The sequence below is a fragment of the Phasianus colchicus genome, chromosome 3 (assembly GCF_987193195.1).
Source record: "Phasianus colchicus chromosome 3, bPhaCol1.hap1.1, whole genome shotgun sequence".
Lineage (NCBI taxonomy): Eukaryota > Metazoa > Chordata > Aves > Galliformes > Phasianidae > Phasianus > Phasianus colchicus.
Window position 1 is genome coordinate 92663259 of NC_143438.1, and position 24551 is coordinate 92687809.

Genomic DNA, 24551 nt, shown 5'->3' on the forward strand with positions numbered 1-24551 from the left:
TATGAGGTGTATGTCTCTCCACTGGTTTGTTTGACCCAGAGAAGAAGTGACTGAGGGGAGGCTTCACAATGGCCTCCAGGTCCTCACAAGGGCCCCTGTAGAGTATTTACAAACACAAGGAATGAATTATACACCAGTACCAAACAGCTTAACAGCCGAGTTTGTTCCAACTGATCTCATTGATTTATGGCAGGATACAATGACAAGCAGTCTGATAAATGGCTTCTCCATTATGATAAACCGGATGCTTTCCATCATACATTATAATTGCATCTGAGAAAACACAAATGTTATGGATCTCAGTTTGGGTATGTACTCTATTTAGATTTATGGTCATTGTATTTATTTCCTTATTCAAGAATAATTCAACCTTAACATGAAGGATTTCTGAGGTAAATTCAATGAGCTACACATTACGAGATCAATCTCATACTTCAGCATACAGAAGATACGCTTGGATCAAATACATACATGATGTGAAAATCACACGTGTTCATCCAGGAAAGCATCAAAGGAGCAGATCTTGAAAGGTGCCGAGCACTCTCCAATTCTGTTGCATTCTGTGGAATCCTGGAAGCACTTCTTCTGGCAAGAATCAGATTTTGGAATTGAATTACTTGAGTCTTCAAAGTTGGGCTGGAAAAAAAAATGACATTTTGGTAGATCTTTTCCCCCATTTTTCTTGGTTATGTTTCTTTTTTGATGTCAGTGAGAAGCTGACTTGGATCCTTGTATGTAAACTAACTGAAATGTATTCACTGAGTGTTGTGAACATGGTGGGCAAGAAGTTGACCTACAGCTTTGGCTGCAAGCTGGGATTGTTTAGAAATAACTGGTAAAGATGTCATTACGTCAGCTATGAGTTTCATTGATATCTGGAATTTAAAATGTATCCCCACAGGACAGTATTTTCTCCTTTTCAAATGTTTTATTTAACTTTAAGTGCAAGGACAGAGAGCCGAATTTGCCCCAACTCTGTTGGATGCAAATCTGCATGTATGTCAGCTGCTGATCTGATGCAAAACTGAAGTTTATGCCCTGTAGTCAAGCAGCTTACAAGTGTACTTACAAGCAGCTTCAATGGATAATATTCCTTCACTCTGTATTTTGTATACAACAAATACCAAACAGAAAAAGAGAAAACTCTCTTTGGTAGGGTTCTTAGCTTTCTTTTTTGGCTAGAAATGCTAGTTCACTAAAATTAACTTCAATTTGTGGAAAAGGAGTGTTTTTTCTGTGATCAGCAAAACAGAAGGAATGTCAGCACTTTTGGAAAACAAAACAAGTTATTACTTTAAAATTATTCTGAATTTTGAAAGGTAACCTCGTGATAGTAAAGCAAACAAACAAAAAAGTAGTGATGTAAGTTGAAATTGAAGTACTTTGAGTGGCCTGAATTAAATTCATGCACCGTGCTGAATTGTCAAGTTGTGAAAGTGATTTGTGAAAGTTTTTCTCAGATTCTTGTTACAGACAATTTAGACTTCTTTCACTTTTCCCAGTATGGAAAGTTCATTCCCTGTTCCACTGTCCAGGTATCATTCTGTGAAAAGGGACACACAATCCTATGCAACACTAAGATATTTTATATTTCATGCTCTGCTTGCTGGTATCCAGGTAAGAAATCTTCTCTTGCTGGGTATTTCCACTTTTTCCTTTGATTTAGTTCTCAATCATAGCGTGTTGTGACTACAAGGAAATGAAATTCTCTTGCTCTCTGCTAAAATAAGATTTACTTGGGGAAACAACTCCGTAAATACCACGTACTGCCATCTATAGCTCTGCTTTGGAAACACATTCCCAAGGCAAGCTCTGCACATGAAACTGCTTTTCCCACCATCAAATGAACCTATTGTGTTAACCACTGTTTTAAAACCGTGGCTATCAGTTTCCAACAGCTACTGTAGGTAAAAGCTCTATAATTATTATTGCCATTGCTATCTTTAGAAGGTGTTCAGCACTTTCCCCTTTGCGAATACAATTTCCAGAAAGACATAAAGAAGAGTTGAAAACATGTTAGAGAGATTCCCTTTACGTGTCCATTTGGGACACTCCAGTTCTGACTTCACTAGCAATAGTGTCATTCTGTTCTCTGCAGTAATGCAGTCAGATAGTAGATAAAATGCAGTTCCCTCTAGGATAAATGTCTTCAATGTTTCAGCAGCTTCCCACTTGTTAGAATCATTTCTATCCTTTTTTTTTTTTTTTCCTCTCCTGATTTTATACCCAGATTTGTGACTCCCAGACCCTGGATGGACTCAAGCCTCTCTGCACTGTGGTTTAGTGGGCATGGTGGTGATGTGTTGATGGTTGGACTAGATGATCCTGGTGGTCTTTTCCAACCTTAATGATTCTATAATTCTATGAACAACATCCCCACATAAGAAGCAGAAGGGACAACCACCAATGCAAAGTTGTATTTTAATCTACAGCATCTTAGTGCTGTAGTCTCAGTGATTCCCTTCAGAAACACCTTTGGGAACTATGGAGGATTGTCCAGGGGGTAAGCACTGCTAATTCAACTTCTCCATCCCCTTCATGGCATGGCTGCTCATTCAGGCCCACTCCCTAACCTTTGAAGCAAGAGCAGTTCAAAAGAATACACCTGATGGCACAACCTTGGGAAGTAATTCCCCACTGAAATAGAATTTTCCTGAGAGATGGTTCTTCCCTGCCCTCTCCATGCATTCTCAGGTCTCACCAGTATGTCAGGTTGTGTTGAACTGGTAAGGCTGAAACCCAGAATTCTGCAGTGAGAAGATATCTGTGTGGTTCAATATGTTTAATTTCAATCTATTCATACCAAGTATGAATTCGACCCTACCAAATGTGAATGAGTTTAAATTCGACCCCACAGTTCTTAGTATAAAGAAACGCTGAAATAATTTTCCACTTGATATTCCTCCCACTGTTTGTTTGGAGGGAGACTGGGAACAAAAGAGGCCAAACACTATAAGGATGATGTTGGTAGGATGGGAGGAAGGGGTTCACAAGTTCGGCTGTTAAGAGACCTAAGGAGCTGAGAACATCTTTTGTTCTGCTAATGGACTTTTCTGGCCTCAGGAGCATCCCGCAGCAATGAGTTTCACAGATCCTGGTACACAATGGTAGAGTTATTTCTTCTTAATCCCTTCACAAGTGTGCAAAACAGAAGGAACTAAGTGGGTGATTGCCTTTAGTTCCGGCAAGCACCAGCTTCTCACGTAAGCTGCTCAACCCCAATCCTTCCTGGAGGGTACATAGTGACAAACAGGGAGATAAACACTCTCTTATCTGGGTATTTAAATCTGGGGTCGTGTTCTTCCACCAGTTCAACGAGGGGTCTGGGGGTTCACTGGCCTCCCCACGTAAGGCTGCAAGAAATGAGCATCAGTGACTTTTTTCTTTACATTGAGATGCATGAGATTTCCAACATGCCCTATGGCAGCGGTGGAGGCTGTAAGCAGTTCTTTTTATTTATTTATTTTTCTGTAGTACTTTTTTGATGATTTTTCCTTTTGCTGAGCTTCTTTACCCCGTGACATAGGTGAGATCCAAGCTGTTACCCTGCTCTGCCCGAGCCTCAGGGCAAGGAAAGTCAGTGCCCCCCATCTGCTCCACCACCCGAAGTCATGGCCAAGATACCCCACGGGTTTCACAGATGCTTTACGTGGGAGCTTTCTGCCAGCTTCCTTGTGCTTCTCACTCAAATACATAGGAGAAAAAGAAGAAATTTTTGGATGACTTGGAGGTGCATCTCTCAAAGAAAAAAAAAAAAAAAGCCAACCAAATAAATTCTTGAGATGCTGGGGAGAGAAAAGGAGGGATTCCCATTCTGAGCATGCACCCTGTTAATCCAGCATAGCCGCCTGTCGGCTGAAAATATGCATTTCAGGTTCCATCTGCCCCTTTGCTCCAGTCCCTGCTTTGAGACTGGAGATGTCACAGATGCCTTTGGCCAGCAGTGCTGCAGCGCTGGCTGGGGACAAGGGAAGGCTGGATTGCCAGGGTTTACTGTTCAGCTCCTCGTGATGAAAGATTTCCTTTTTTTTTTTTTTTTTTTTTTGTACCTAGAAGTTCTGGGGGGGATAAAAAGGGTTTGGCGATGTGGAGAAGAGGATGAAAGGGCTGGATGTGGAGAAGGGAAGGGAGAAAAGCCAAGGACAAGGAATGGAGGCAAGAAGGAGGAGAATGAAAGTGCCTCTGGGGTGTCCATGGGGAGGGGACCAGGGTGCTCATAACCCTCCCTGGAACAGAGGGAGCACAGGTGAGGGTAACCAGCAAGGTTCTGTGATTATATCCTCCCCACAAGGCAGGTCCGTGCCTTTCCAGCAAGGATGGAGGTTGCTTCTGAAGGGAAAGGAGCTGCTTTCCTCCTCCTGGAGCAGGAATGGTTAAAGGCAAGGGGCAGGTCCTGGAGTCTGGCAGGATGCTGGAGTCCCCTTGCTCTCTTCCTTTTTCCCTCTCCCTTCCCACCCACCTCCTTCATTAAGCTCCTCATTACCGGGGGGCACCTTCCCCAGGCTTCAAACTCAAGAAGCAGCACCTTCACTCCAAAGCTGCCGGGATACAGCATGGACCTTTCCCCCCTTCCTCCCCCCTTCCTCCATCTGCTCAAGCCTGAAAAACACCCTGGGGGGTAATTGCACTGGGATGAGAGACCCCCCCCCCCCCCCCCCGCCACCCCACTACGCACCAATAGCCGTGCCTTGATGAAGCTGGGAGGAATGCTAGGAAAGAGGTTAAATAAATAAATAAATGTGTACATAAATAGGAAAGGGTTAATGGCTGTTGCTGTTCACTGGCATAACCGTGGTGGGAATCTATGAGCACGGGGGGGGGGGGGAGGGTTGAACGGACAGAGGAGGGGGTAGGTGTGCATGGGTAGATCCAGCCCCCCCCCTTTCCGCCTGCAGGGTTGGAAGCGGTGCTGGGGAGGAGGGGGGGATTGAGGGGGGGGAGAAGGAGAGGATCGCTGCCCCCCAGCGTCCTGACTTTTAAGCGGTGGATGGAGACCAAGAAAGCCTCATCCCGTTCCCCCTCCCTGACCCTACGCATACCTCTGCGAGCACCTCTCTCCTGCAAGTTTGGGAAAGAGGGGAAGCAGAGCCTCACTGCCCCCCTCCTTCCGCCCCAAACCCATCACCACCGACCGCAGCTCCCTTTTCACCTCCTGTCTCCCTGCTTAGGGCTAAGTTGTCCCGGGGAGGCTGCGTTGCCCGGTTGCCAACGCGCTTCGGCTTTTTCTGGCTCTTGTGCTCCATCCATCCATCCATCCATCCATCCTTCCATCCTTCCATCCTTCCATCCATCCATCCATCCTCTCCTCCTATAGGCTAGCGGAGCATGCCCAATGCAAATGCCGTGGCACTTCGGGTCCGTGCCTATAGCCGCCTGTTTTACAAAGCTCCGAGCCGTGCGTGTGCGTGTGGATGTGTGTGCGTTTCATCCCTCCCTCCCATCCCTCCCTTCCCCTCTCTCTCTCTCTCTCTCTCACTCTAATGTGTGATCTGGAAAGCTTATAAAAGCCTGATGTAATCCTTAATGCAGCCCCTGGCTACAAAGACTGGATCTAGTTTCACAGAGAGAGATTCAGAAGCAGAATTTAAAAAAAAAGAAAAAGAAAAAGGAAAAAAGTGGGGGGAGAAGAGAGAGAAAGAAAGAAAAGCAGACGAGTGGATTTTAACCAAACATATCTTTCTGGAGAAGACCGTTCTCTCTCTTCGCTGCTGGGAAAGCTACTCCGAACCCTGCTGTATATTTTTGGGAGGGAAGAAGAAGAGGAAGACTTGATTGCTTGGATCTAATGCTTTGCTGGCTTTTAACTGCGTTTTTCCGCTCTCCTAAGGATTCCTCAAAACCCGGCTTAATTATTTTCAGCTTTTCTCTTCCACCTGCCTCTCTGCAGAGACACCAAAGGTTCTCCCTTCCTCTCCCTCCCCGCTCCCGTTTCTTTTAGAATATTTTTCCCCCTTTTTCCGTTCGATATATACATATATATATATAAATGTGTATGTATATATATATGTAGAGGCAAGAGTGGAGGGAGAGTGAGCTCTGCCTTTTGGACTCCACGCGCTGCCCAATGTTGGGTTGGTTACCCCTGGATATGTCGCTGCTTTCCATTTGGAATTTGACAAAGGGAAGAAGGAGGATATAAAACCTGGGGAGCTCCGCAAGGTAAGGGGCTCCCGACAACCCTTCCTTCTCCCGAAGAGGGGAGGCATGGGGACTTCTCCGGTATGCGCGTTGAGGGGTCTCTCCATCCATTGGGGGGTGAAGCATCGGTGGGCACCATCTCCTATTGCTTTTTTGCCCCTAGAAACAGCACCCGGAGGAGGTTTATCTTCCCAAATCCCAACCCCCCCCCCCCCGCCCCCCCCCCACCTCCGATCCTCACTGCAATTTGGAGCGATAGAGCATAATCGCTGCCTGCCATGGGAAGTTTTAACTTTCGTGCATGAGGGTCCTGTGGGCAAACATCGAGCGGCGGTGGGAAACAGTGATGTCTGCAGGATGCGGAGAGGTGGGGGGAAGGGGGGGGGGGGGAGGAGAGGATGGCATTTTTGTCCTGGGGAAATGAGATGAGGACGGGTTGTTTCTGGGGGAGAAAGCTGGGGGGCATCGCTGCACGGAGCTGCAGAGCAAAGCGGGGCTGTACTGCAAAGTGCTGCGAATCCGCGGTGCTTCCACGGGCTCCGGGACTCCTCCATGCCTGCAATGTTGGCAAACAAAGTCTCGGAGGGAAAGGCAGCTGCGTGCCCCGGCTGTGAATCCTTCCCCTATCTGCCCCCATCCCGGCTCTTTGCTTTCCTCGTTTCTCACGGAGAGTTTTTGGGGATAGCTCCTTGCTTTGCCGCTCATCTCTCCAAGGCTGTAGGCAGTGGGTTTGGGGAGGCAATGAGGTCGTCTCCCCCCCCCCCCAAAAAAAAAAAAAAAGAATCAATGCTGTTTATCAATGCTTTGCTTCACACATAAGGAGAAAATTATCTTTTAGCCTACGTAGAAATCAGAGTATTACACAGATACAGTGCTCCAGGTGCTCGGGGTATGCTGGCACCTAGGCACAGCTTTACCTTTTCCTATGGGGATGGGGTAGAGGGGGAAAAGAAGGAGTCTCCATCAGGGATGCGTAATTACAAAGCATCTTGTTCTGAATCACCCTGTGTGGGAATGAATCGCAAAATTTGTCTCTCCCTCTTCCCCCACCGCCCCCTTTCCTTTCACGGCCTGACATTCGCTGATGGAGGGTGGCTGTTGATGCATCTCCAGACTTTTGCAGAGAGGTATTTCAGCCACGACTCTGCCAAGGCTGGAAGGAGAAGTGGGGTTGGGGGTGGTGGGAGCAGGTAGATAGGTTTCAAAGGGACTTTTCAGCACGGTTGTGCCCTGCTTTTGGTTTCTACAGCATAAGTCCCTGGCAATCGAAGGCACCGGGTTGCAAATCAACTCTGCGAGGTACCTCCAGCTTGTGACTCATGCTCGTAGTCCTGCTCCTGCCCTGGCAAAGGAAACAACCCCTGTGAATCATTTGCACAGAGAGGAGTGCGGTGGGGGGAAATATCAAGGCAAGGTCAAAGAGATGGAGGGCAACAGGATTCCCTCTCCTACATCCCTGACCACCCCAGTCCCTTTCCTAGCTGAGGTTTCCCAGGGCTCAGGCTCTATCCAGTTCCACTGCGAGCCAGCTGACAGCTGATGGCTGAGGGAGGAGGAGGAAGGTGGAGGAAGAGCAAAGCTACTTTGACAGATGTCAAAACCTGCGCAGCAGTGGAGCAAAAATCACATTGCCTCAAAAGCTGGAGTCACCCTATCGGGGTGGCCAGGGGAGGTTGGGGTGCAGTCTGCATGGCCCCTTTACCTGTTGATTTGCTCCAGGTTTGCTGTCTCCTGGCTATGCAAAGCCTAAGGAGAGCCAGGAGGGATGAGCCCTAGAGTTGACTGGCGACCTCCACCGTGTAGCAGGGAGGACTGTGTATTAATGATGATGACTCTGCTTTGGCTGGTGCTGAAATATCTGTATTATCTATTATCAGCTGGGAGACGAGGCTGGAGGCTTCGCAGAGCTGGGATCTCATCCAAAGCCCAGGCTGCTAAAGGAAACAAACAACTCCCCGTGCATGTTAAGTGGGTTCCTAATTAATTAATGACTCATTAACCTGGGGCCCCAAATTCCATCCAACACCTTACTGAGGAAGAGGACGGAGGTCACAGAATGGCCACAGGCTGGGGCTGGGTACAAGTATAGTGTTGGGTATGGTGGACATGGTTCTCAACTGCAGGACAGGGGATTGACTGGGAGGCATGGGGTGCAGGCATCAGACTCTTTCTGTCTTATGAAAGGGTGCAGCATCCTTTCTGCTAACTTATGCTGGGGAAGGAGAAACGGGAAGGCCAGGCAGGAACAGCAAGGAGCAGCACTTGGAATAGCATTGCAGAGCCCCAAGTGCAGGGATAAGGGCTTGAAGTCTCTCTTCTCCTCTTCCTTGGGCTCTGTGTGCCAACACTGATCGGTGATTGAGGAAGGACTGGCTGCAAAGTGGACAGGGTTTCTGCCAAAGATGGGGGAAAGTGAGTCAGGGGGAGGTGTGCTGGACCCCACACCCAGGTTGAGAGGTGTCTGTGTGTGTTGTAGGCAAAGGGGGAGCTCATGAATTACACTCACATCTTAAGAAACAGCCAAAGGGGTACAGGAACCCTATGGAGAGCCCTGCTGGGATGCAGAATGGATCAGGAAAGCATTGCTTTATCCTGCATACATCCCCTTTTTACAACCACCCCAAACTTTGCTCCCTCTTCGCCCTCCCCATAGCATCGGGGCTGTTCCACTGGCTCGATAGAAGTCTGGGGGCACTAGAAAAGAATATCAGGATCCCGCTGACCCCCCTTCTTTCCCAGCCCAAGCCGTTTCTCGCCGCGGGGGGAGCAGTTGGGGGTGGCCGGGGCTTGCGGCGAGCGGCGGGGAGATGGCGCTCGCAGCCCGACGATGGCCGCCCGCCGCCCCCGGTGCGCACAGATGGATGCTCGGCACAGCCCTCGGGAGCAGTACCCCCACCCTTCCTTCCACATCCCCACCTCAGAAAATAAAATAAAAACAAACAAAACAACCCCAAATCCAATAAACAACCTGCCGTTGGGGCTTGCAATCGCCCTCGAGATGCTGCCCCTCAGGAGTTATTCCCCTTCTTTCGGTTATCACCTTACCATGTGCTTTTTGCCCCCACCCCTCCTCTCCCCCCTGTTTATCCACATCACTTCCTCCCCACATAATTGTCCCCCCAACACTTCTCCCCGATATCGGCATCCCTGTGAATGTAGGTGCTGCTTGAGCAGCTCCTGGTGTGCAAATGTAGTGTGTGGGCACAACTGCAGCCCTGCTCATCCCCATGCCCGAGATGGGGGGATGCAGCCTCCCCAGCCCCAAGGGCTCGCTCTGTTGATGCAGGTGGTCTTTCAGAGCCTACACATGGGAATCTAAGCACTCCTCTTCTGCCCAAAGCATTTTACAGCAACGATCAGTCTCAGTCATTGGTCTGGGTGGGGAGGATGGTGATGGAGGGGTTTCCCATGGCTTTTTATTCCCTTCTTTTTGGGGATAGAGAAGAGCAAGCAATTCAGTCGCACAATCAAATTAATCTCATCCAAATTCATCTTCTCCTTGAGCAGAAGTGTAGCATGCAGGAAATCCCCTGTCATCATCATTGATACCTGTTGCAGGATACCAGCTTGGTTCATTAATTAGCTCCAGAAAACCTGTGCTGGTAAACAAATGAGTTAAAGTCTTTTCCTGGGCTTGATCCTGGGTCAAGGGCTGCCCGATTGCCACCTTAGGTGCAAAAAAAGAGCAGAGTATTTTCTTCAAGATGGATGACAGACTGTCTCTGTAATTACCTATCCTCCTCCCCTTGGAGAAAATTCACATTCCTGAGTGAGCCTTCAAAGCACAGGGAGCTGCCACCTGGCCTGGGGGTTTACATGGGAGCATCTTGCAAATTTGCAGCAAATATTGAAACAGCTCAATGTGGCTGCAGGTTAAGTGCAAAGGTTCCTGGTGCATTTCATGTGTTCTTCTTGAAGCTCTTATCCCAAGTCTTTGGGGTTTTCAACTTGCCTGGGGTATGGCAGGAGGTGCTGGAATGAAAGTGCACTACAATTGTAACTTGCTAATGAAGGTTGCTTGCCCATCTGTATATTCAGGTGGATGAGGGGCTTTGAGCACTGAAGCAAGGGAAGAAAGGGGATGGGGCTGAGGTGGGGAAGAGAATTTCTCAGCCAGGGCAGAGTAGCAAACTTAGCATTCAACCATATTTCTGCCAAGGAAAACAGTATTTTAGTGCCCCATTTGCACTGGAGGGACAGAGTCCATTTCCACATGGCCTTTCATGTCCCACATCCACAGATCCAGTCCTAAATTGCTGTGGCAAGGAGCTGTGGCAATCTTTGTTTGCTCCAGGTTGGAGTCAGTGCAGATCATAGAATCATGCAGTCATAAGATCATACAATATCCCTAGTTGGAAGGGTCCCATGAAAATTATCAAGTCCAACTCAAGTCATCCTAATCTTCAGCATTCCCTAGTCTCCCATACAGAAGGTCTCATCTACCTTGCAAACCTTACCCCTCCCATTGCCCATCCCCAAGGCAATATTGGTGGAATTTTCTTTCAAAGTAAAGAACCATCAATTGGAATCCAAAATTCTCACTTGGAGAGCAATCTGGCAATTCAGCTCAAGTGGAGGGCACACCTCCCTTTCTTTTAGGGGCACTCTTATGTGATGGTTGGCTCTTGAATATGGTTTGCAGTAATGCTGAGGCTACAAAACACAACATTTGTTAAATAAAGAGGAAAATGAGCAGCAAAGGAGGTCCCTTCAGAAAGCCTGTTCGTCACCACATCTAAGGCTTAGAAATTCCTCTCGGTGCCTTTCAGAGAGAGGGTTTTGTATTAGTCTGATTATGCTGAGATAATCTGTCATGTTGCTCCAGGAGGCTCTCAGGGAAAAGGAAAAAAAAAAAGAAAGAAAAAAAAAAAAGGAAAAGAAAGATAATATTTTAAATCAGAGGGCTGCTAGATTGGTGACTCTGTCTCGCAAAGACACACATCACTGCCCCCTTTATGAAAATTTAAATTGGTTACCTCTGTCAGAGAAAATGAGAGATTTGCTGATTTTAATTTGTTGGAGCAGATTGTCCCCCCACCAATATTATCAGAATCAAACCAGGGTTTGATGTCCTACCTTCCTCTGCATTTTTTTTTTTCCTCTGAATATTTCCTTATAAAGCATTGATCAAGGAGGGGCCAGCTGATAAGGAATGAGTGGCTGAAACTGCAAGGTTTGTCACGTACGGTTCTGTGCCTTATTCCTGGGACGAGGGGATCTGGGGAAAGAAAATGGCATTTGGAGGCAGAATGAACAGAAAAAACTTCTAAGGAAATGACTTTTTACCAGTTCGGAATATTTGTGGAGGCAAAAGTGGAAACAAATGGCTGTAATCATATGGGATGCACTCTATATTAAACTGATGTACATATCTGAAGCAAAATACATCAAATATAAATTCTCCTTCCAGTGAGCATTGTGGGTTTTAGGGAGGTGTTTCACTCCACATAGAGCTGCTGCTTGCTAAACTAATGTGGCCTGAGACAAGGACAGAGGAAATCTGCATGCATTCGGGACACCATTTTGTGCATGTCATATGCATGCACCAGCATATATTATTGCCAGGTTCCTTTTCTGAAGTTCTAGTTTTGGCCTGAGGATGTGATATTTCTTCCTACCATTTCAGCACTCTCGCCTACATGCTCACCTTGTCTTCTGCCTGTCGTCAGGCTGGCCTTCCTAGATGGAGATTTTCCCTCGGTTTCTGAGCTCATCTGACCTATAACAAAGTCCTTGCTGTTTACAGAATGACTCTATATTAGGACTATCCCATTCCTGGCAGGTGAACCTATTCCATAGGTTCCATTGGGGGTTGGAGATTCATGATCCTTGAGGTCCCTTCCAACCCTGGCAATTCTGTATTCTGTGTTCAAATCTGATTCTGTGATTCTGTGATATTCATCAAGAGTGCTCTCTCTAAATGCTTTTGGGACAGGGGCCATCTTGATTCCCATGCTAGAATGGATCTTGAGCTGAACACTTTATCTCTGTCCCATCTGTGCTGTTGTCTTCTTGTGCACCTCTCAGCTGATCATTTGAACTTACTGCTCCATAAACCACAGAAATCTTGAGCTACCCAATGCAGAACACTATGGTTTGACTTTAAAAGATGCTGTGGTGCAATCTCCACCAAGGGGAAGATCTTACCCACTGCCAAAGCATAAGTCTCAGGGTAGAGGTTCAGGTCACAACTAATTTAGGTGTTGGCCACACTGTATGTCGGCATTTTCAGCTATTAAATAGGTCTGCTTGTCTTCTTCCTTGCCTGGTTTTGTTTCCCAGGCCCCAGTGGGGCCTTGTGCCAGATGGACTTGATCATCAAATAAGAAATCCTTCCCTTGGGATTATGAGATGAAAGTAATCAGTCAAGAACCAAACACAAATTCTACTTCCTGTGTTTTGACTGTGCATTAATGTCTTTCCTTAAACTTTCCTCCCAAATAATGTTTCCTTATACTTTCTTAATCCTTATTTTCTTAATGCCTCTCTATGACTGAGGGTCTGGAAGGGTGTGAACCTCCTGTTCACTCTGCTGTGTTTCCCCTGGATCATGTGCATGCTTTTCAGGAGACTTTGTATAACACATTGTCCTGCAAAATGCTTTGGTGTTTGGTCCAGTCCATTGATATACAAGCAGATTAAGCCCAGAGCAGGAGCCTGGTATATACTACATATTGTTTAGTAGTAATCTAACAATGACTGTCTTCTTCTTGAAACAAATATCTGATGGTTCCTGCAAATGAAAGTCGATGCACCTTCAGAAAGAAATTTGTCCCAATGGGGTCTTTTGTATTGAAAGCCCTGTTGGTAGATTTATTCATTGTGCAGGTCTGTTCCCTTAACAAGTCAGTTATTCATTGGCCATTGCTGGAGGGTGTGCGGGATTTATGGTCATAGTCCTGTAATCAGATATTTTGTTATAAAGGGCTTTGCCACCGTGGAAGGTTTGAATAAATCAGTATGCAGCAAAAATTGATCCTCTCACAATCTATTTCTAGACTCAGCTCCTGGTTTACGAATGCCTTCCACCTACTAGAACCATGTTACTTATGTCTCTGCATGCCCACACTCTGGTCAGCTCTACCAAAACTTTGCACGTGCACACACACGTACAAATTCACACAAATACATGTTTTCTGAATGCGATTTTCCTGCTGACCACAGTTGAGATGCATACTGTTGTCATTTTCCAGACCAAAGAAATGTTTTCTCTATCACCTAATTTAGGCATTTAGAGTTTGGAACGGACTGCTTGAATAGGCTTTAATCAAATGCCAGTGAAGAAGGGGAAATCTGATTTTGAGTAGCTGCGCTGATGCTTTAAGTACTAAAGAGCTTGGCTTGCTAATCTCCACTTCTCAAATGTTGTTCTACAATCTGATCAGACCTGTTGAGATGAAAGCAAGGGTTAATTACTGAAAAAAAATCCCCTCAACATTATGCTTGCAAGGTTTTTGGTTGGTGCAAGCTCACCATGTGCAGGTGATGGTAATAGCCATCCATTATTGCATGAGCATGTCTCTGTGGAGGTAATTGCAGCAAAGCCTACAATTTTGATGGCAGAAATCAGGGATGGGAGGATAGAAAGATCTCAGTAACCCAGCAGCCTGTACGCCTGCTGTTTGATAGGTGGTGTTAAATGGTCAGTGGTCAATGAAGAGAGAACTCAGTGCTCAGGTTGAGCTCTCCTGGGATCTATGCTTAGAAAGGAGTTTGGCAGTGGTTAGTGTTCTGATGTGCTGCTCACCCTGTACGTGAGGAATAGCAGCTTTCCTGGGAAGCTTTGATGGATCTAGGGATGGGCTTAGATTTTGGAGAAGTCACTGTTAGGTGCTTCCTAGTGAGTGCAACTAGCCTGAAAGTGTTAAAACCTTGTGATAGGGGTTACTTCCATGGAGCACATCACTGGAAGGACATGCAGATTCTTGAGGGAGAGAAGGATGGTGGGTCTTGAAGCTGTCCATGCTTCAGCAGTCAGTGGATGTGATATAAGTCTGACCTTTCAGTTATTCAGCATGGCACTTTCAGATCAACCATGAAGGCATCTGAAGTCAAGAGCCAATGTATGTTTGCTTCCCATTCCGAATACTTAAAAAAAAAAAACCAAAAAAACAATATGAGCAATGTAAAAAACAACAAGCCCTGTGTGACTTGCTTTTTCCTGCCAGCTTGGGGGTTTTAGAAATGTTAATAGGGAGAGCAATGCTGTGGGGACTTCCAGATTCTCCAGATGGAGATGATTCTGCTACCAGCAGGAGAGATGGTGACAGTCAGAAGCACAGCAAGGCTGGGAGGGCAAGAGGGAAGCAGGGAGAGATCCCAGCAAAATGCCAGTTAGCTGTGGAATCCATTTCAGTAGGATGCATGGAAATATTAGGAAAGCATCCTGTGCAGCAAGAGTTGTCATGGTTGCAGAGGTACCCAACACACCCCTCTGGGTTTACACAACTGCCTGTCCACGGGCATCTCCTGCAGGCATAGAAATGCCACTGGAAGGGAAGATTTTAGCAGCAAATCCCCAGATAGTCCCTTCTGACATAAGCCATTCTTTAACAGGGCAACCACAACACAGAGCCTTGCCTCCTTCCACGACCAAGGAATATGAAGGGTGGAGAGGGAGGAATTGGACTAGGCGATTTCCAGAGGTCCCTTCAATCTCAAGTGCATGTGATTTTGTGAAGATGGAACATGAATGCTGTGAGGTTTTGATGCTCCCTTTGGATTCAGATGCTTTTAAGGGCTGCCTACTTGATTTGGCTTGTATATGGCAAGCAGAAGGTCAACAATGTATTTAAAGGTTTCCTGGGAAAAGCACTGGAGGCTGTATTGCAGGACATACTTCAGGACAGACCATGGTGGGACTATGGTAGCACCTTTTGGACTTGGTATCTCAGAGAAGGGGAAGTCTGAAGGGAACTGAGGTCCGGGATCTGAAATTTAAGACTGTGGAGATGCTTTGAGTGGGATCAAAGACTTGCATCAGTGTGAGACGCAGTGTTTCTGTCCCCCAAAAAATCAACTATCCTTGCTCTTTGCTGGGACAAAGCCCTGCATGGTCATTCTGTTTTCTTTATCCAACTGTTTTCTGCCTGGGAAGGGGTCCTACTATATTCTTCCATTGCTCTGAGTTCTGGGACCCACCCCATAGGACGTCCATTCTCGTTCCCACATAAACAAAGCAAACAATAAAGGAAGAAGAGGAAATTCAGGATATTAAACATCGCCTTCCTATCTTGAATAAGTGCCAATATCTTTATACGAGAGCTCAAAATGCTTTCCATTTTATGTGGTGAGGAGAATGTGGGACAAAGCAGTGATTTTTCACACCTCCCTTCCCTTGTTCAAATCATCTCTAGAAGTGATGGTTGGATCTAAATAGGACACGACTTTTCCCAGGCCTGGAGTTTGTTTACCAGACTCTGCTTATATGCAAGTGACAGTGCTGGGAAGTGATAGGAGAGCTAAATACGGCTTCCAAACACAACCAAACACGTCATATGCTCCACACCTGACATGGCTGCATTTCACATGGACTGAAAAAATCTTCCTGTAACTTCCTGTACTCATAAATGCAGTTTATGAACTGCAAGGTGCACAGCACGCTGTAGTGATGTGGTTATTAAAACCCCAGCCTCCCACCTCAAATTACAACCCAAATGCTATGTTTGTTTCCCACTTAATGCTGGCCCTCTGAGGTTTTCCTTTAGCACTAAGCCCTTTTGAAGTTGCTGTTGATTACAGAACAGACAAAGTAATCTCCCCATGGAAGTTATTTGTAGTTGTGGGGGAGAAGAGGTGGAAGGAAATCAATCACCCTTGTGCAAATACCAGAAATGGGGTGGAGGATTAATGACGTTGCTCAACCACACTTTCTACCCAGGGCTCAGAACACATCTTGCCACACAGATGTCCTTTTCTGAAGCATCAGTGTGTCTGCCACATCTCCTTAGACAATAAGAGAAGGAGTAATTGGAAGGGGGCTCAGCTGTGCAAATTGGCTTTTGGTCTGGAAGGTGATTCTGGAGGTGTAATTGTTCTGTCCAGCTGTCAGCCCCTCGTCAAATGCTGGCGACTGAGCCTCCACTTATACCCTATTTTCTCTATCCTTGTGGCAAGTAGCCTGGCTGTTTCCTGGGTAATCAACAGGGCAAATCAGTTGAAGTCACTGTGCTTTATTCCTTCCCAGGCTACTGCACAATACTGCTTGCTTTCTAAACTTTTCTTGATGAGCTCTTTTAAAGTCCTATCACTTGGTATCTGTGGGTGGTACAGCATCTAGCTTGAGTAAGGCCAACGTAGAGGCCTTGAGCACAAGTCAGATGGTTACTCTCTGGATTGAATTAGGTGGAAAGTTAACTTTTGGCAAGGATGAGACCAACATCAATTTGTCTTCTGATCTTGCTCCATTTCCAGTCCAGCTCCAAACATCTGTGAACCTCTTGAGGAGCTGTTCCCATCTCTTGACAATGAGTTTATTTTTGCCCTTTCTTAGGGATTCTCAGTCTCAGGAACATTTGGACTGGTGATTCATGAAGTAGGGGATGTTGGTTCTTGTCTGTATGAGGCTGTCTAACTCTAGGTGCCTCCCAGTACTGCTGCAGCAAAAAGAGTGAGGGTGGGAGATCTCTTGTTGACAAAAAGCTGGTACACAGGCAGACAAAATTCTGTTTGTGGGAATCCAACTGCAATTTCAAAGCTTGGATTTTTAATTTTTTCTTGCTTTGCAGACAATGGTTCTTAATGGCAAGTCTCCCCATCCTGATGTTCTTGACTTGATCCACTGCAGGTTCTGGATGGCTGCAGCATTTGGGCTTTGCCAAATATTAACCATAAAAAATCTTGAAACAATAACAGCAATAAGTCTGGCATTTTTGCACTGGTATGATAGGAATTCAGAGCTAAGAAACGGAGAAGGTCAGCTTTGACTAATGCAGTCACCAGCTGCTAATGGTTCTCCTTGATTTCATATGGTGTGTAACTTCAGTGAGCAGAGACTCCAAAAGTGGCTGAGACTTGGTAAAACATTAAACATTCTTTCCTTGGAAGAAGAAAATCTAGCATTTGTGAATATTAGAAGTGAGAGAATACTGGGGAAGTCTATGTAAATATGATGCTGTTAGCACCATGGCAGTTAGAAGAGGCTTTGACAGAGGCTGTAATCTGTTCAACCAACTTTTTATAGATCTCTTTACTCCTTATTTGTGGAGTTTAAGTGGGTTTTCAGTGTTTTAGTGATAATCCCTGGGGCAAGATGTCCCTTGGATAGTGCCTTTGCTAACAATTAAATAATGCAGAAGTGAAAGAACAAAATGAGAAAGGAGCCATTGACATAGATGAGCAAGCTGAGAGGGAGGTAGTATACCCAAACCACTTATTAGGACAAGACTTTGAGGATAACCTGGAGTGTCCTGAAGAGTAACCCAGGTAGCAGTGTGGATTTGAATTCAGTGTCTTGCCCCACAACCACTTGAGGTAAACATGGTGGAACGTAGCATCTGAGGTGAGTCTCTAACATAATGTTGACTTAGTTGGGCTGAATTCCTGTATCCATTTTGGCCATTTGATGGAGGCTTGTGGCTCACAGTTCAGCATCTGCTCAGTGCCCACGTGGAAAAACCAAGAGAGCCAAGAGGGACAGGGGAATTGGCACTACTTTTCATCCAAGTTTCAGTGACATTAAATAGCTGGGAAGGATCTTGGCTCCTCCTATGCACCACTTCTCAGTGCTGATGAGGAGACACATGACTGCCTTTCTGAGCATCTGTTTCACCCATGGCAGTGGGGAAGTGATTTTCTTCGCTGCTGTACTGATTGGAAGTCGAACAGCCTTCAATCGTGTGTTGATTATATTCCTGGGAGCATTGCATCTCCTGCAGGCTCTGATAGCCTATATGCATGAATGCCAACCTGTAACCCAGCAGAGTCTTCAAAACTATATTTTCTTGTGAGACAAAGCCTGATAATTTCTGGCTGTTTAAAACCATTCAGGAGCATCCTAAATTGTGTCCTCTGGGCTAAATTCCAATGTCAAATCTTTTGTATTTCAAATTCTCCTGTATGATTATTGAAACAGGGGGATGGAATCACTACATGAACAATCAAGGACATTCCACCCCCAATTTTTCCTTCATTCTGTCATTTTGCTGAACCTCAGGCTACTTCTAATCCTCACCTCCTCTTGCAGCGTAGCTAAAGCCCTGTAAACTGAACAAGGATAAAACAAAGATATGCCTTGCATTTGTGCAGTCAGCCTGATTTTCAGAACACAATATGATTTAAGTCCTTCTCCAGCAGCACTGTCCCATTCAGTGCCTGGCCAGACCTTGTAGAAACGTGGTCTCTCAGCATGTACATGGTCACCCTCTTTTTGGCAGAGAGAAGGTGAAAATCCTATGCCACACTGTGGCTCTGTGCTAACTGTGATTCAAGCAGCAGTTCATGTGCTGAGCTGTGTGGAGATACCTATATGGGGGCTTTTCTCTGTCCTATAGCACACACACACTGCAACCATCAGCCATTTTTACAGCTCCATAGATCACTGGATAAAAATCACATTTAATTCTATGGTAAGGTCACTTTTTAGTTAAAAGGGACAGAATGGATTTAATTTACAAGCCTCTCCAACTTTATGGCTTGCATTTAGAGTTATATCTATTATGTAGTGCCAAACACATATTATAAAAATTGATTCCTCCTTTCTCTTCCCTCGATTTGCTGTGTCAGGCAGATTTTGATTCCCCTCCTGTTTGCTTCAAGCCAACAGACAAAGGTAGATCTAAATGACAAAGATGACATCTGTGACTGCAGAGCACGGGTTTATAGTGGATGAAATTGGTTCAGATCTGCTCCTGGATGGGTTGGAATTAATATGATTTCTACCAACCTACCACAGAACAACATAGGAGGAGAGGTCATAGTCTGCAAGGAAAAGTGAAGATCAAAGCAATTATAAGGCACAGCTGGTCAACAGGTTAGCTGTGGTTACTGCCTTTGTGCAGGTCCTTTAATGGTAATGTGACTTGGATACATACTCTAAATTCAGTGGCAAATTCCAGACAGGATAAAATTTGAGGAGGTCATGGAAAAAACAACTTTTTTTTTTCCCTTTTTTTAATTTCTTCCAGGAAAGCATTAACAAACAAAATTCAAGAAGCATCTTGACTCAACAGCGCTGAGAATGAGGGTTGAAAGAGAGAGACTGTGACAGTGAAGGAAGGGAATAGGATGACAGCAAGATGAAGTAGATCCAATTTATTGCTTGATCATCACTCTCAGCATCTCAGTAGCTGGTGCTGTAGCCTTGGCCCTATTTGATTTGATTTAAGTGATCTCTTTGCAGAATAACATGCTTCAGAGTGGGGAAGACAAGGCCACATAAAGCACACAAACACCAGAAGGAATTATTGTAATCTTATGAGTTAAGTTGGTTGGTTCACCTTGTGATAACTGTATGTATTGCTATGTCTTGTGGTGGGAGTTGAGCAAACCTTTTAGAGGCATGACTCTATCTTGATTTAGAAGCTCCCAAGTGGTGGTGAGTGGAACGAGTCTTTCAAGGGAGAAAGACTTGGCACAAGATCCTAGAATGAATGGAGAACCAAGATTCTCCTTAAATTGATGAGGGCGAAGCTCCAGTGAAGACAACATTTCTTGGAAAGAGTTTTCCAACAGGAACTTCACTCCCTCCTCATTGCTTTAACCCTTTGGGTTTAGATCTGGTCTGAGCTGCACCACAGCACAGGAGACTGCAGACAGCATGCTAGAGCATGGTCATGAGCAAGACTGTTTTCTCTTCTACCAGCAATGAGAAATATCCCCAAGCTGGTATGAGACTTGAGTTCCCAGTGGGTCTCAATTAGAGATTTCTCTACTGTTTTCTTTGCCCTATCAATAACACCAGGGAGGCAGAGATGGGTGGATCTACCTCCCTTTCTTGCAGCTGTGTTGCTCGAGCAACTGTTTTCTATCTCTATGATTAAGTCGTGCTCATAAAATTCACAGCAAACACTCTAGGCAAGCTGTTTTCTGCCTTTTAAAGCTGAGAAGGGAGAGAAGTGAACTGCATTTGCCTATATACAGTCCTGACCATGCTTGACTGAGTGACTGCGGTAAAGCTAGAGCTATAAATAAAATGCATGTGAATGTGTCTACCCCAGTAATCTCCTGAGAAGAAGGCTTTTTTTTTTTTTTCATTGAAATATCCATATTTTTAGCCTCCATTTGTATTAATTAGGGTGTTAGTTTTCTTCTTATTATTATTATTTTTTTTTGTTGTTATTATTTTTTGCATGATTACAATGCAAGCAAGGTAGTATCGTAGAGCATCCAATCTAAAATCGCAATGTGAACAAAGTGATAAGGGACACTCAGACCAAAGGAGGTGTCAGTGCCAAGGAACAACCACAGTGGCAGGCAGGAGAGGGGATTTAGAAGAGGAAGGACATTCCCTGACCAAGGTCACACCATCAGCAATGGCATTCCTTCCAGGGCTAGGTGCTGTGTCCAGGTTGAGTTTAACTGTGCATTACACAGTCTTGTTGAGTGTTGCATTGACATGAATGGAGAGATTTATGGCCTGTGCAGGATATTTTACTCACCTAGCATGACTAAAATAAAAATTAAAAAAAAAAAAAAAAAAAAAAGGATCCCTTTAAATTTTGAGTTTCTTAGAAGTCATTTCCTTCAAAAATCATTTTTGCAATTAATAATCTGCAATTTGAACTGTGGTCAGCAATGATAGTAGGGATATTTTTTTAATTGCTACTTCCATTTGTATTTATTTATTTTTTTCTAATGTAACCTGTCTCTTATAATTGCATGACTCCAGGACTTCAGGTTTCATCAAAGAACACCACACAGTGTGAAAACTGCATTGGTTGTGGCAGAATCTGAGGGCAGAAGTATGCCCCCCAAAAAACTAGGAGATTACCAAGCAGTAATAAGGACAGAATACTGTCTCTGTGAGGAGAAAAGCATTTGCCTCTGCATCTTTTCTTTCAGTCTCCAAGGAGCTCTGTCTCTCTTACAGCAGCATCCTAGAAACTGAAAGGATCAGTTCACAAGGAGCGAAGGTCTCTCTGGCATCATAGCTACATTTATCAGTGTCCTGGCTGGAAAGGGCTTGTCCTTTAGGTTCATTGTTTGGAGATCATGAGTCGTGTTTTTAGAGGTCTAAACATCAGTTTGCGTAAAAATAAGTAACTGAAATGTGCCAACAGGAACTTTGGACTTGCAGGTGAGAGTTAAATATGAACTAGAAGTTGAGTCACAGCAATGTGGTGAAAAACAGAAGAATCCCACCCATAAGCTGCAAATATGTATGTACACATACTGGACAAGGTAATGAGTGCAGTAGGTGTGACTGAGGTGAAGATGCAACATGGGGTAATAGTGAAGGGAGAGGATTAAAGATCATTGTATTTATTATAGAATAGTTTGAGTTGAAAGAGACTTTAAAGGTCATGTAGTCCAACTCCCCTGCAGTGAACAGGGACATCTACAGCTAGATCAGGTTGCTCAGAATCCCATTCAGCTTGACTTTGAATGTCTCCAGGGATGTGGCGTCTACCTCCTTCATCCTGAGATATTCTGCTTTTTTCTATTTCTCTTCAGTTTGATTTCCTGATGTGCAGATATTTCTGTCATGTTAAGGACATGGCTCATCAAGTTTCTTTCATCTCTACTGCCTCCATTCACCTTGACATGGAGAGAAATTTAAGGCAGGAGGGAAGTGAGTGTTTGAACCCAGTATTGTGGTGCCCAACAACTCCTGGAGATTTACCAGGAGTCTATGGCTCAAAAAAAGGACTCCAAGATAATTCATTGTGGACAGAGTAGTGCTGCTGGTCTTGGACACATTCCTCTGATTGTTGACATCATGCTATATCATAGAATCATTAAGGTTGGAAGAGACCACTATGTTCATCTTGTTCAACCATCAACCCATCATCACCATGCCCACTAAAACTCAGTGCCACCTCTATTCTTGTCATAAGAACCTCCAGGGTTGTTGATTCCACTACCTCCCTGGGCATCCTATCAGGATAGAGTTCCTCTCTGACATTTGCCCTGGACTCCTAAAATGCCTGCATGTTCGATGATAAGGCATTAGAGATGGAAGACCTGAAGTAAAAATTAGTCTATAAGAGGAAGGAGTCTCTCCTTCCTGCAGAAAGTAGCTGTCGTGTCTGTAGGATGTCACAATAGGTCCTTGAGATACCAGGGCTTTAATGTAAGTTTAAAGCAGAAAATTTTCATCTTGTTTCTGATGATTCACCAAATACCTGAGAGAAAACCCCGGTAGGCATCTCAAGGAATAGAGAAGAACACTGATGCAAAATCCACTTTCGAGTTTGGCTCTACGGATGGAGACTACAGAGGTGTGAAGTTTTTTTCCATCTCTGTTAAATATAAAAGGACAGGACTGTAAGAACATACCCTGAAGCCTTCCCAGTGAACTCCATCTGAATGGTAGCAGGGAGATTGCCTTGTTAGTCATACAGGACTGACTGTCTAGGATGATAATTTTTCTGGTAAGTAGAAAACTCAACACAGAGGTACATATATATATATATACATATATATATGTGAAAATTTAAGCCCATTTATTCTCATGGCAGCACTGCCCTTTAGTTTAAAGAGTCCTTTTTCCTTCCTTCCTTCCCCTAGTGCTTCTTTCTCTGCCTTTAAGCATAGCATTTTAATCTTCTGTTCACCTTCCTTTTGGAAGGCCAAATATATCAGTCTCTTCTGATGTATCCTGGTCATCTTAATTGTTTTTCTCTACCATGCAGCCTCACTGTGTATTCATCTTTCTTGAAAACAAGCCCAAGTAATATAAGCAATATTTTAGAAATGATTAACAAGTGGAATGGCTTGGGTTGGAAGGGACTTCAAAAATTATCTAGCTTCAAAACCCCCCACTAAATTAGACACTAGATCTGATTGCCCAAATTTTAGATGAAATATTTTAGGTATTAGTTTAAAGATTTTTATCAGTTTGGGCAGTGATGAGCTCCTCCAGAGCTAAGCCAAGACTCAGTTTCCTGCTATACAGCCCCCACTCAATGTTAGAAGTTCCCACCTGAAGCCAATAGATTGATGCTATGGTGGAGTCATTCCTCTTCCAGTTTCCCAGGCATTCCAAATGCTAATACCCTAAAACAAATGCTTAAAGACACAGAAAGCCAAGCTCTACTCTGAAGAAGAATAAAGCCAGGGAGAATCTGCCTGTAGCCTACAAAACTTGGGAAATTAGCATGACAAGAATGATTCACTTTGTCTTGAAATGTCTCCATCAGTGTCTTCTAGGTTGACACGTTTTTTTTTTTTTTTCTTGTTTTATTTTTTTTCTGGCTGTCTTGTTTACTTGTACCCAATCTGTTCTTTATTTCCTACTTTTTCTGCTCCTTAGGGATGACTACTCATTTACAGCTTTCAGTATAGGAACGTCCTGATTACCTAAATATGCATGTATTACCCTTATGTTACACCTGAGAAAATGGAGCAGAGGGAAAAAGTGTCTGGGAAGGAGGCTACAGGTCTTGCCAAGGCATTGCTAAGGAGAGAGGTGTTGGCCAGGCATCTGTGAGCATCCTTAATCCTGCAGCAACTTCCCTTGGATGGTGATGGATTCCTGGTTCGAATGCCTTCCATGGGCAGAGGCAGCCTACCAGGCGGATATTCTTATAAGGAGACTGGTTGTTTTTCCTGCTCCTCAGCCTGCATCCCCCCCTTTCCCTGCTTTGCTGAGCTGGGATGAATGGGAAGAGAGAGGCTCTGAGTGGACTCTGTTCTCCAATGCCAGTCGCTGCTGAATTTCAAATACCTCCCCAAACAAAACCCAAACAAGCAGGCCCTTGTGTTTCTCTATCTCCTCTCTCTTTGGCCTTAGTCACCAGGCTTGGCAGCAGTGTTGCTCTTCTGTGGCTTGTCACATGCTTGCTGGGGAGGATGGGCATCTCTTTCCTTCTTCTTTTCCTTCAGGGGTCTAAAACAACAGAGCCCTTTGCCTTGTTTGCTTTGCTGGGGCAGGAGGGAGTGGGGAGAGAAGAAAGGGGAGGAGGATGCTGTAACTCCCCTTGGCATGTTCTTTGGTCAGAAACAGGGTGAACGTTGGCATCTTCAGAAGAGCAGCTGCTACTGACTGTCCTTGTCCTCTGCTTCCCTCGTGCTGGTGGCATCTGGTCTCCTCCTCACAGGGGGTGATGGGAGAGATGCAGAGAGATGGAGGGAAAAGAGAAGATGCTGCCCTATGCATGGGAACGGAGGCTCCCTCTTGTCCTGGAGCCATTCACCAGCTGGCTGAGGTGTCTCAGCTGTAGAAAGTGGTCAATGAAATTAGCTCAGTTTTTGTCCTCAGCTGTCCTATTGGTGAAAGAGAACTGCAGGGCAAACCCATCTGGAAGGCACTC

At 45.0% G+C, this 24551-nt stretch overlaps 1 protein-coding gene across 13 annotated transcripts in view; it reads left to right on the forward strand.

Moving 5' to 3' along the window:
• The first annotated feature begins 6004 nt into the window (after positions 1-6004).
• Positions 6005-24551, forward strand: part of ADGRB1 (adhesion G protein-coupled receptor B1) — a 275593-nt gene continuing 257046 nt past the window's right edge. For 12 of the 13 annotated variants that reach the window (XM_090138075.1, XM_090138083.1, XM_090138073.1 and 9 more), the window contains exon 1: positions 6005-6159. The gene's annotated coding sequence lies outside the window, so the exon portion shown is untranslated. The remainder of the gene's footprint in view (positions 6160-24551) is intronic. The other variant, XM_031591288.2, reaches the window with a different exon arrangement.